This window comes from Rhipicephalus sanguineus, chromosome 1, assembly GCF_013339695.2.
Source record: "Rhipicephalus sanguineus isolate Rsan-2018 chromosome 1, BIME_Rsan_1.4, whole genome shotgun sequence".
Classification (NCBI taxonomy): Eukaryota; Metazoa; Arthropoda; class Arachnida; order Ixodida; family Ixodidae; genus Rhipicephalus; species Rhipicephalus sanguineus.
This window is the reverse complement of record NC_051176.1, coordinates 318,977,891-318,988,300: the sequence shown is the minus strand read 5'-3', so window position 1 is coordinate 318,988,300 and position 10,410 is coordinate 318,977,891. Positions and strand designations below refer to the sequence as shown.

At 43.2% G+C, this 10,410-nt stretch overlaps 1 non-coding gene across 1 annotated transcript; it reads left to right on the top strand.

Annotated features, from left to right (window-relative positions):
- Positions 1–2,625: 2,625 nt before the first annotated feature.
- Positions 2,626–2,698, top strand: Trnar-ccu (transfer RNA arginine (anticodon CCU)). The gene has a single exon. It is a non-coding gene; the product is annotated as a tRNA-Arg (tRNA).
- The last annotated feature ends 7,712 nt before the right edge of the window (positions 2,699–10,410 follow it).

The following is a 10,410-nucleotide window of genomic DNA, read 5'->3' as shown; positions in this document are numbered from 1 at the left end:
CACATTAAGGGACCCTGCCACACTTTTTGAACTAACTCAAAAAATACTACCAATCCATAATCAAGGCTTCTATGAACATGTGAGCAAAATATAGCACTGCAAGCAGCAGGGCATTTGCAATTTCATTTCACAGACAGCCAAAAATCGCTCTCCTTGCAGCAAACTCAGAAGGGACAGACATGGCCAGTGGCCGATTTCATGGTTGCGAAAGCATCCTCGGTAAAATTCATACTCATCATTTCAAGTTCAATACGTAAAAAAAATATATGTCTCTCTCTTAGGAAAGACCAAAGTAACTCCTTTTAATACTTTCGATCACCGGTCGCCTGCTTACTGTTCTGTTTTCTCTTGTATTCATGTCAGATGGCACGCAGCATACTATGCCCATACTATTTCAAACACTACGTGCCTGTATGTGTCATATGTCTCGTACTTACTGATTCATATTGTCACGCATGCCTACTTTATACTTAAGTGATCGGCTTTCAGCCACAAAAGGTGTTACAATCACTCAGCGCAGGCCCCGCTGCAATGTTGAGAAACTTCGCAACAGTTTTAAACTGTTCTGATACGAGTGCCCGTACGACGCAAGCGACTCGAGTTTATTCTGAAGCTAACACAAGCACCAGCTATAACGCTGGAAATTTTTTAATAATGAAATTTTATGCAGCAGGGAAAAGGAAAGCGTGCTGCAGGATTGCAGAAAGCCGAAAGGAAGGTCTATCAGTATCAGCAATGATTATGTACATGAAACTGTCGCAGTTCCCAAAAAATTGTGGGAGAGTGCTGCTGTGGACAGGGCAAATGGCAAAAAGACAACCCTTCTCGGTGGCAGGATTAAAATAGACGAGCAAGTATACACGTGGGACACAATTCGAAATGAGCGGTGTCCATATCAGTATCACCAAGATACAAGCCATGAAAGCATACGTTCTATAGCCGGCTCACCGCAGAATAAACATTCGTCAAAGAATAAGCCACCTCAAGCATAGCTACGCTTGATTCTTTTGAAAGCTCGTAGCATTGTTAATAAAATCGCTGACCTGGAATACATGTTACTGTCGGTGAGTTCTCATGTAGTGTTAATAACCGAAACTTGGTTAAGCACTTGCATTCCCAGCGATTGTATTACACCTCCAGGGTATAGCATGTTTAGATGAAACAGAGATGCCCAGGGCCGCTTTTATTGTTCAGGATTGTAGTCAGGCCATAATGGAAGAAAGCAATATGTCGGAGTCAGTATGGTGTAAAATAACTTTTAAGAACGTCGCATACCTTATTGGTGTACTTTACAGGCCTACTCCACTGAATTTGTAGATGTGCTTAACGAATTTCTTCGGACTCAGGCAAACAATGTCACTCGGCTAATACTGCCCGGTGAGTTTAATTTAGGACACATTGGTTGAGAGGCGCTGTCTAGTCAACACACTGAGATAATGAGTGCTAATAGATTGTTAATGATTACACAAGGGTAACACCTGAATCCTGATAAATATTAGATTTGGTGTTTTCGTCCAGGAAGATTGAAGATTACAGCCTTTCAATTCTAAAGGGCATATCCGACCATAAGATGATTTCAGTGAACATACTGCCCTTGTCATGCAAACATTCTGATGACTTCAGGCATAAAGAATGAGTGTCCGTCAAAGATTACGAGCAAGCAGATGATACTTCGGTCTTACATTACTTAGAACAATCATATAATGAATTTGAAATTGCCTCTCCGTAAGAGTCAGTCAAGGAATTGTGGCAGCGATTTAGATGCATTATTACAACTTGCGTCGACAGATTTGTACCAAATCGTTATAAAAGAACAAAAGAGCAAAATCCAGAGCAAAATCCATGAATAACTCGTGATATTGTTCACATGAAACGTAAAATAAAAAGGAAAGAAGTGTTAAGTTTAAGGGCTCATTTTTCTTTGTTGTACACAATATTAATAAGCGCTAACAGACAATAATGCCAAGGAAAGTATAGGGGATGTTATTAGTAGTAAATGTAAGGTAAATGTGAAAGAAAGAAAAGTGGATGAAAAGATAACTTGTCGCGGGCAGGCACTGAACCTGCGACCTTCAAATAATGCGTCCGATGCTCTACCAACTGAGCTAGCACGGCGGCCATCCCCCCGTCCACTTTATAGGGAATATATGTACATTTAAACGTGGGTGTGTCAGTCTGCGCCGCCAGTAGCCATGATGGCGAGTGTGGAACACTCTTTTTTTCTGCCTGTTGGCGTCACGTAGCATGTGAACTTATTACGAGCTGGCAGCTTAACAATAATCCCTTGCATACTACCTGAAAGCATCAAGCCTGCCAGAACGAGACCCTCGCTATGAATGAAGGAAAGAAATGTTAGTGCTCATTAATATTATGTATAACAAAGAAAAACGAGCTCTTAAAATTAACACTTCTTTCCTTCATTCATAGCGAGCGTCTCGTTCTGGCAGACTTGATGCTTTCAGGTAGTATGCGAGGGATTATTGGTCAGCTGCCAGCTCTCACTAAGTTCATGTGCTCCACAATCGCCGTGTTCCACAATCGCCGTCATGGCTACTGGCGGCGCTGACTGACGCTCCCACGTTTAAATGTACACATATACCCTATAAAGTGGACGGGGGGATGGCCGCCACGGTAGCTCAGTTGGTAGAGCATCGGACGCCTTATTCGAAGGTCGCAGGTTCGGTCCCTGCCCGCGGCAAGTTATCTTTTCGTCCACTTTTCCTTCTTCACATTTACCTTACATTTACTACTAATAACATTCCCCATACTTTCCTTGGCATTATTGTCTGTTAGTGCTCAGTAAAATAAAAAGGCTACACAAACAGCCAAAGAAGTCAAACAAGGCTATATGAACAGCCAAAGAAGTCAAACAAGGCTACATGAACAGCCAAAGAAGTCAAACGAACTATCACAGGTGCGCAGCAGCCTAAAAACAGCCTTATCAGAATCAAAAAGAAAGTTCTTCAATGGCACTCTGGGAAACTTCCTTAAAGGGCCAGTAAATAGGCTCCAACTTCTTTTTTATACCCCCCAAACAAGCTCATCAATTCGTACAGTAGACTGAGGCAATCACATTTTCCGAATATTACAGCGCTGCGCGCCGCGCAGACCCTCCATTTCAAAAAACAATTCTCGCACCTCTTTCCTTCGCCTGACCAATCCGCCTCGTATGCGCAGTGACGCAAACTTGCCCATGGGCAACTTGACGTACCACTGGGCTCGTCGATTGGTCTAAACCAGGTCTCAACAAGTTAACGTCAGTTCCTGTTCCCACCCACTGCTACGAAACTGCGCCTTGTTTCTTGGCCCTGCAGTGATGCAGTTTCGGCCACGCAGTTGTCGGGATACTGCATGGCACCTGCAAGCACTTCGCCTTCGACATGAGCAACACGTGGAGGAAGCGCTGTTCAGCTGTCGGCTGCGAATCGAGCTGAGAGAACAGGCAATCTCTGGTAGCTCGGACGGGTCACGTTTGCTTGGTTTTCCCACTGCATGCGCGGCAAGCGGGGTTCTCCACTTCTCCACGCTTTTCTCTCACACCCCTTTGTCGTCTTGGAAAGCAAGCACGCCTTCCTGCTGCATTGTGAACAGTCACAAAGGTTTAAAAATACAGAAGAGCCAAAAACTGCTTGTCAAGTTCTAACGTTTCCAATGGAAGCAGTGCGAGGAGCAGAGGCGACAAGAGTGGATTATGGCGGTTTGGCGAACTGAGCGATGCTTTCAGTCTTGTCACACTGAAGCAATTTTAGTCACACACAGTATTATCAACTATTAACGGGCAGGAACACGATGGCCATGCTCATTTGAAAGGGAAGTGCATATGTGAAGTGAAGCTACAACAAATAAACGGACGCTATACATTTCGAGATTGCGCGCTGGCTTTCCGAGTAAACCATTTGTAAGTGACAACAGCGGAGCATGTTAGCTTAATACACCGCAGTTTAAATACCATAACGTGAGAAAGTACAAGTGTTTTATTCAGCTCATGGCGGTACATTTCCCGTTGGGGCCCAATGTAAACAAAAGCTGTATGTTTGCAATGAGCATTTATATTGACCTTGCATGCAACACACTGTGATTGCTTAGCAGGCTGAGGTGTTGCGCTGCTAAGATTGTGGTCATGGGTTCGATTCCCACATATGGCAGCTGCATTTCGATGGGAGCGAAATGCATTAACACCGGCGTACTTAGATTTAGGTGCACGTTAAAGAACCCCAGGTGGCCGAAATTAATCCGAGGTTGCCACCACAGCGTGCCTCATGATGATATCGTAGTTTTGGCTAGTAAAATATTATAGCCTTGCATGTGCGTGAGCCGCGGGCAATATACAGCTGCCACTTTGGAAACAAGCTGAAAAAAGAACCATGCGGCAATAAAATTTTCAATGGTTTCGCAAAATCAGACGCGGTTATTCTAGGGGACAAATCTCGGCGTAATCATAAACATGCGCAATTTCAGTAGGTATTGCATAGTATGATGCTGACCAAGCGAGCTGTCGAAGCAACCAGAGCGACATTCGAATCAACACGGTGCGTGATCAGGCATCGACATTATCCGAAATGAAACACGCCGCTGTAGGAAACATGCATGGTCAAAGTGGGCAAGAAACATTTTTTGCGCCGAATCACTATGCTGTCAGTGGGAGCTGTAAAAAATCCAAGGTGGCATTAAACTTACAGTCCGACGTTATCATCCGATGCAAACCTTGGCAAAAGTGAAACTGCCATTAAACTGAACACTGCACATTGCGTTGCTGCCGGCGACTCAAAAAGGCCGACGTAAATTTATGCTCTTCACAATGAGCTCATAATGAGTTTAAAGCCGCACGACGAACTTGGCATCCAAGCAATCGAAAGTCAAGCGCTGTACAAGCGCATGCGAAAGCGTGGTGGTTGTTTGTTGAAAGCTCCGAGCAGACAGGACAGCCGCAATGAATGTGCGTTTTACTGGCAACATAATTACGCAGCACGTGCGACAATGTAAACAATAAACAACCAGGAGCTGCAGCAAGCGGAAGCGCATTGCGACTGATCGAGCTTGCCGATGACGTCAACTGCTGACGTCGTGTCAGGTTGCCGAAGTGGGCGGAGTCACAACGACGGGCTAAGCCTTCCCCTCCCTGTGGCGAAGAAGGGTGGCAAGGCCGTGCGAAAACTTGAAACCAGCTGAAACGGATGTTCTAACCCCTGTAACTTCCCTATTATAGCACGTATTCACAAAATTCTTGCAGTAGCATGTTCACATAGCAAAAGTGCGCATATTTCTCTTCATTACAATCTTTAGCCCTCAGGGTTGTTTACTGGCTCCTTAAAGGAGCACTGACACAAAACTTCGAAGGCGAGATGATGAGTGAAATAGATGTATGTGGAGCCATACACAACGTCTACGAAATATCAGGGGCCAATATAGCCTAGAACATATTTAAAATCAATTTTAAAGTGCATGCCGCGCGACTGAGCGAGATGCGAGCACCTCGCGACGCCTACATCAACGCGTCGGATATGTAAACAAACCTAAGTCACGAGTTTGTGTTGGCTGGTTGCTGGTTGTGCCCTTGCGCTTGTGCTACCTGCCATTTCTTCCTCCGTGCCTGCGGCTTTGCGTGTGCTGGTTGTGCTCCCTTCTGCTGTTCGCTCGTCGTGCCATTTGGCAGATATTATGGCCCGCTCACGCTAGCGGCAAGCCTGCCGCAACGGCGTGGTGCCGCAGAACATCAGTCGTCGCCTCATGCGCGAGAGCTGTCCAACGTGCACGGCAAGCCTCTCCGGCGAGGCATTCGCGCCTCCGAAAAACATGGCCGCACTGCCAAAAGCGGTTGTCGTCCACTTCGAATCTATCAAGTGGCCGCCGTGTGCTCTGTAGCGTGTAAGCTCCGAACTGATGCTTCCATTTGCTTTAGATTCATGTCCCTAAGCTTCAACAGCAATGTATTCGTCCCGACTCGGCGCCGTTTTTGAGAGCCATAGTCAAATAATCGATGCTGTAGGGCTAACGAGTCGAAATGGGCGCTTCCAAATGCTCGGAGGACATAGATTATGCATTTGTTAGTTGTTTCTAATCCTCCATAGCTGGCGCCACTTGACCTAGTGCCACCTTGGAAACACTTTATTTGGTTTTACATGACGCCTTTTTTAATGCCAGACAGACTAAAACGCTCTATTGACTGCTCGAACCATGCCTGGCAAAAACACGGACAACGTCCGCACTTCTAGAGTGAAAAACGCGGATCAGAAAGCAAGCAGCTCTAAGCGTCTCGCGTCAGACGAACTGGCGTAGCAGACGAACCGTAAGTGCGGCGCCCGCTGCACCCGCTCTCGCGCGTCGCCTACGTCACAATTTTGCGTGGTCACGTGGCCAGCTGTGTTTACCCGTCCTCCAGAAGTAGTGCTGCCTAGCTCGGTGCTCTTTGAAACCGAAACTACGACGGAGCGCTCTAAAAATGTCTCTAAATAAATAACCGTCGTGCACTTTTTCGGATCATAAGCTATCTATTGCAACAAAAAAAACAAGGTGCAAAATTTTTGTGTCAGTGCTCCTTTAAAAGTTTGCCCCAAAAGCTTTGGCGTTTTTGGGGAGCACAGAAACAAAAGATAGACCAGATAAGTATAGAAGGCAACCTTGTAACAGATACACAACAGATAGCAGATGGTTTCAATTAGTTTTTCCAAGGGGTGTTTAACAGAGATGCACACAGTTCCGTTGCAGACAAGATAAACTATTCCTGCGCATGTCCCATGGAGCCTCTTTCGTTTTATCAGGAGGATGCATTGGAACAACTGTTGAACTTGGATCCAGAGAAGGCTTGTGGCCCCGACGGTACACCAACGGTATTTTAAAAGCGATAAGCCAATGTCCTTTTATCTGGTAATTATTTTTGAACACTCTTTACATAATCATTACCATAAGATTGGCATTGCGCTGCTGTTATCCTCGTGTTTAAAAGTGGAAATCGCATGCATCCAAACAACTATCGCCCTTTGTTCCTAACATATGTATGCTGTAAGGTCATGGAGCACGCAATTGCAAAACACATTATTCATTTTCTGAAAACAAATAAGCTACTTTATGCAAATCAGTATGGCTTCAGAAGGGGCCTATCCACGGTTACACAACTTATCGAAATGGTTCACGATTTTTCATGGGCTTTGGATAAGCACCGACAAACTGATGTGATTTGCGTAGATTTTAGAAAAGCATCTGATTAAATATCACATAGTAAACTGCTTCATAAGCTGTGTCAAGCTGGCATCAATAATGACGTCTTAAAATGGATTGAAGCATATCTAACAAGGCGGAGGCACATTGTGTGCCTTAATAATTCTGTGTCAAGTTTTTCGGATGTACTTTCTGGGCTACCACAGGGGTCAGTGCTAAGCCCTGTATTGTTTTTTGCTTTATATCAATGATGTAGTCAAAGTTGTTCAGCCGCCAGTGGCGTTGAAGTTGTTTGCAGACGACTGCTTTATTTATGCTCCAGTTACCTGTGAAAATGACCAGGAAAAATTAACCAGTGCCTTGAAGGTCTCCATACCTGGTGTGAAAAATGGGATATGGAAATTAACTACGCAAAAACCACCTTTGCACATACATATTACCAGAAAGAAAAAGGTTCTTTCTTTTCAGTATCATATCGGCAGTGTAATTTTGACAAATGTCACTAGTTTTAGATATCTTGGTGTTGTGATATCCGATGGCTTAAAGTGGCACAGCCAGATTGAAAATGTGTACTCTGCATTATAAAAAAAAAGTTATGTTCTCTTCGAGTAAAGCTACGAAACGCAACCAAAGACGTCAAGCTAATGGCATACAAAATGTTTATTTGTCCTATTCTAGAGTACGCTGCCGTAGCTTGGAGTCCCCATCAAAAAGGCCTGAACTGGAACTGGAACAGCCGAAGTGGAAAGAATCCAAAGACCCGCAGCCAGATTCATACATTATAGGTAAAAAAAAAATTGGCATCAGTTACCGAGATGCTAAGTTCGTGTAAATTGGAACTGCTTGAAGTTAGGCGAAAGAGGAACAGAATAAAATTATCATTTCAGATTCTCAAGGGTTACATAAATATCGATAAAAGTATATATGTACAAGAACCTGGTAGACTTAGCAAAAGAATAAATCATGGTGCGCCCATTAGACCTTAAGGGGAGACTGCTCTTAAAAATGTTTTTTTATTTCTTGATCAATTTTGATGAAACTTCGTGACTTTATGTATATTTGTGTGCTGATTTCAAATATGCGATTACTTTTCTATTTATATTGTGCAGTTTTTAAAATACAAAATATTTCATGTGCCTTTTGGGGAGCAAGATTATTTCTGAACTGGCTAAGTTACAAAATAAATCAGCATATTATGATAATCTGCATTCGGAACCATGTGCAGTGCAATAAAAATGGATGTTCTTAACCCATTTGAACAAAAGTTATGGTATGTTGAACATTCGCGAGTAATCGATTTTGAGCTAGAATTTCACTTGTGAATGTTCAACATACCATAACTTTTGTTCTAATGGGTTTAGAACACCCATTTTTGTTGCACTGCCCACAGTTCCGATTGCAGATTATCGTGATATGCTGATTTACATTGCAACTCAGTTTAGAAAAAATTTTTCTCCCCCAAAAGGCACATGAAATATTTTGTATCTTAAAAACTACACATCATTCTAGAAAAATAATTGCATATTTGAAATTAGCACACAAATATACATTAACTCAGGAAGTTTCATCAAAATCGATCAAGAAATAAAAAAACTTTTCTTCAAGTGCCATGTCCCCCCTTAAGCCACCCACACAAACGTCTTTCGGTATTTTTTTTTTTCCCAATGTTATTGAAAAATGGAAGGACAACTTTCACATATTTCTGAGTGTACTGATGTAAAGGCGGTTGACAATGTGCTTGACACCAATGTTCCGTGAAATTCATTGGATGGTGTCGATGTTCTGCGTTTCTTGTCATGCCACTTGTTGATGATCTTGATATTTCGGATTTCTTTTGTTGTTGTTGACATTTGATGTCACTTGAGTTCTTTATACATTGTACATTCCTCCCTTTAATGACCCACAATGTGTGTTAACAGTATGTTCAAATAAATTTTTTATTACTCCAGTATAAAAGCATTATTCAACGATTACCTACAGCAATCACGACTATCATTATATTGTGAGTGTTACTCGCTAACACAGTGAGTGTACTTGATTTTCTGGGTTCACCACATAAAGCGTTTCGTCTTTAAGAGCCACCTTCTGGACCCTTTACAGCCTGGACTGCACAAACGCGTGGGTGAATAAAGACGCTCACTGAAAGCCACCTGCTTGAGTTTGTTTCAAAGCTCTCTGCCACCGATGTCAATGTTTCCGAGAATATATCTGTTTCAGTAGTTTAATCATTTTGACACCAGAGGATGAGCAATCTACCACGAAAAATGGTGTCTGAGCATGGGCGTCCACGACAGCTCCCTCCGAAACGTAAGTCAATGCTCCCTCATGTTATACATGTTTTTTTCTGAAGAATAATCATAGAAAAGCCATATTAAGACTTCGAAAAATATGTGTCATTAAGAAATTTGCCCATTCTTACCATACACATGAGAAAGCCACATGCATGTCTGCGCGGGCTGAGCTTTTGTCCTCGTGAAATGCGTGGCGGTGCAATGCATGTCGGCGCGTTCATGCGCTGTTGTGCCTGCACGGTCTGTTCGTATATTGCAAATAGCCTCCTTGGCACACTATTGGCACTTCAATGGTAGGTGTTTTCTGGTGTTTTCTAATGCCTGAAGTTAGCGACGCGAAGTGATGCTGGCGTGAATTACGATCACAGTTTGCGCAGAGAATATTAATTTCGAGAATGCATGGGACAACACTAACTATATTTTAAAGCATTAGATTTTAAATTGCATATTGCATAGACGTACCGCTACACCAGTCATTTTGTAAAGATAATGAATCACAGTGAGGGTTATAATTGCTAAAATGAGCTAACTTGGGCAACCAGCTTTAGTGGGCACTATATATACTATACATTTTTTTTCACATGCAGGGGTTTTCAAGCCAGAGAATGAAGATGACATGGAGGAGATGTTGAGGCTCATTTCTTGTGCCAGAATTGAGTAGCGACAACGATGATGAATTGACAGAGATTAAACTTGTGTTTCGAGACAACTGAGTGATGAAAGCTGCAGTGACAAGAAGGAGATGTTGAGCAGTCTGCCTCCGTGCTAGATGGGTCAGTTAACCAATCACAACCTCCTGTCAGCTACAGTGAAGGTGACACCTTTTGGGAAAGACACCTTCGGCTACTATGTCTAACCTGCCTGGAGCTGGTGAGACGGCCCATGTTCTGGTTAATGTCAAGGCTCCTTTGCAACGTTTTTCAGACTAATTTAATGCAATGATTTCTGAAATTGCTGCTGAAAG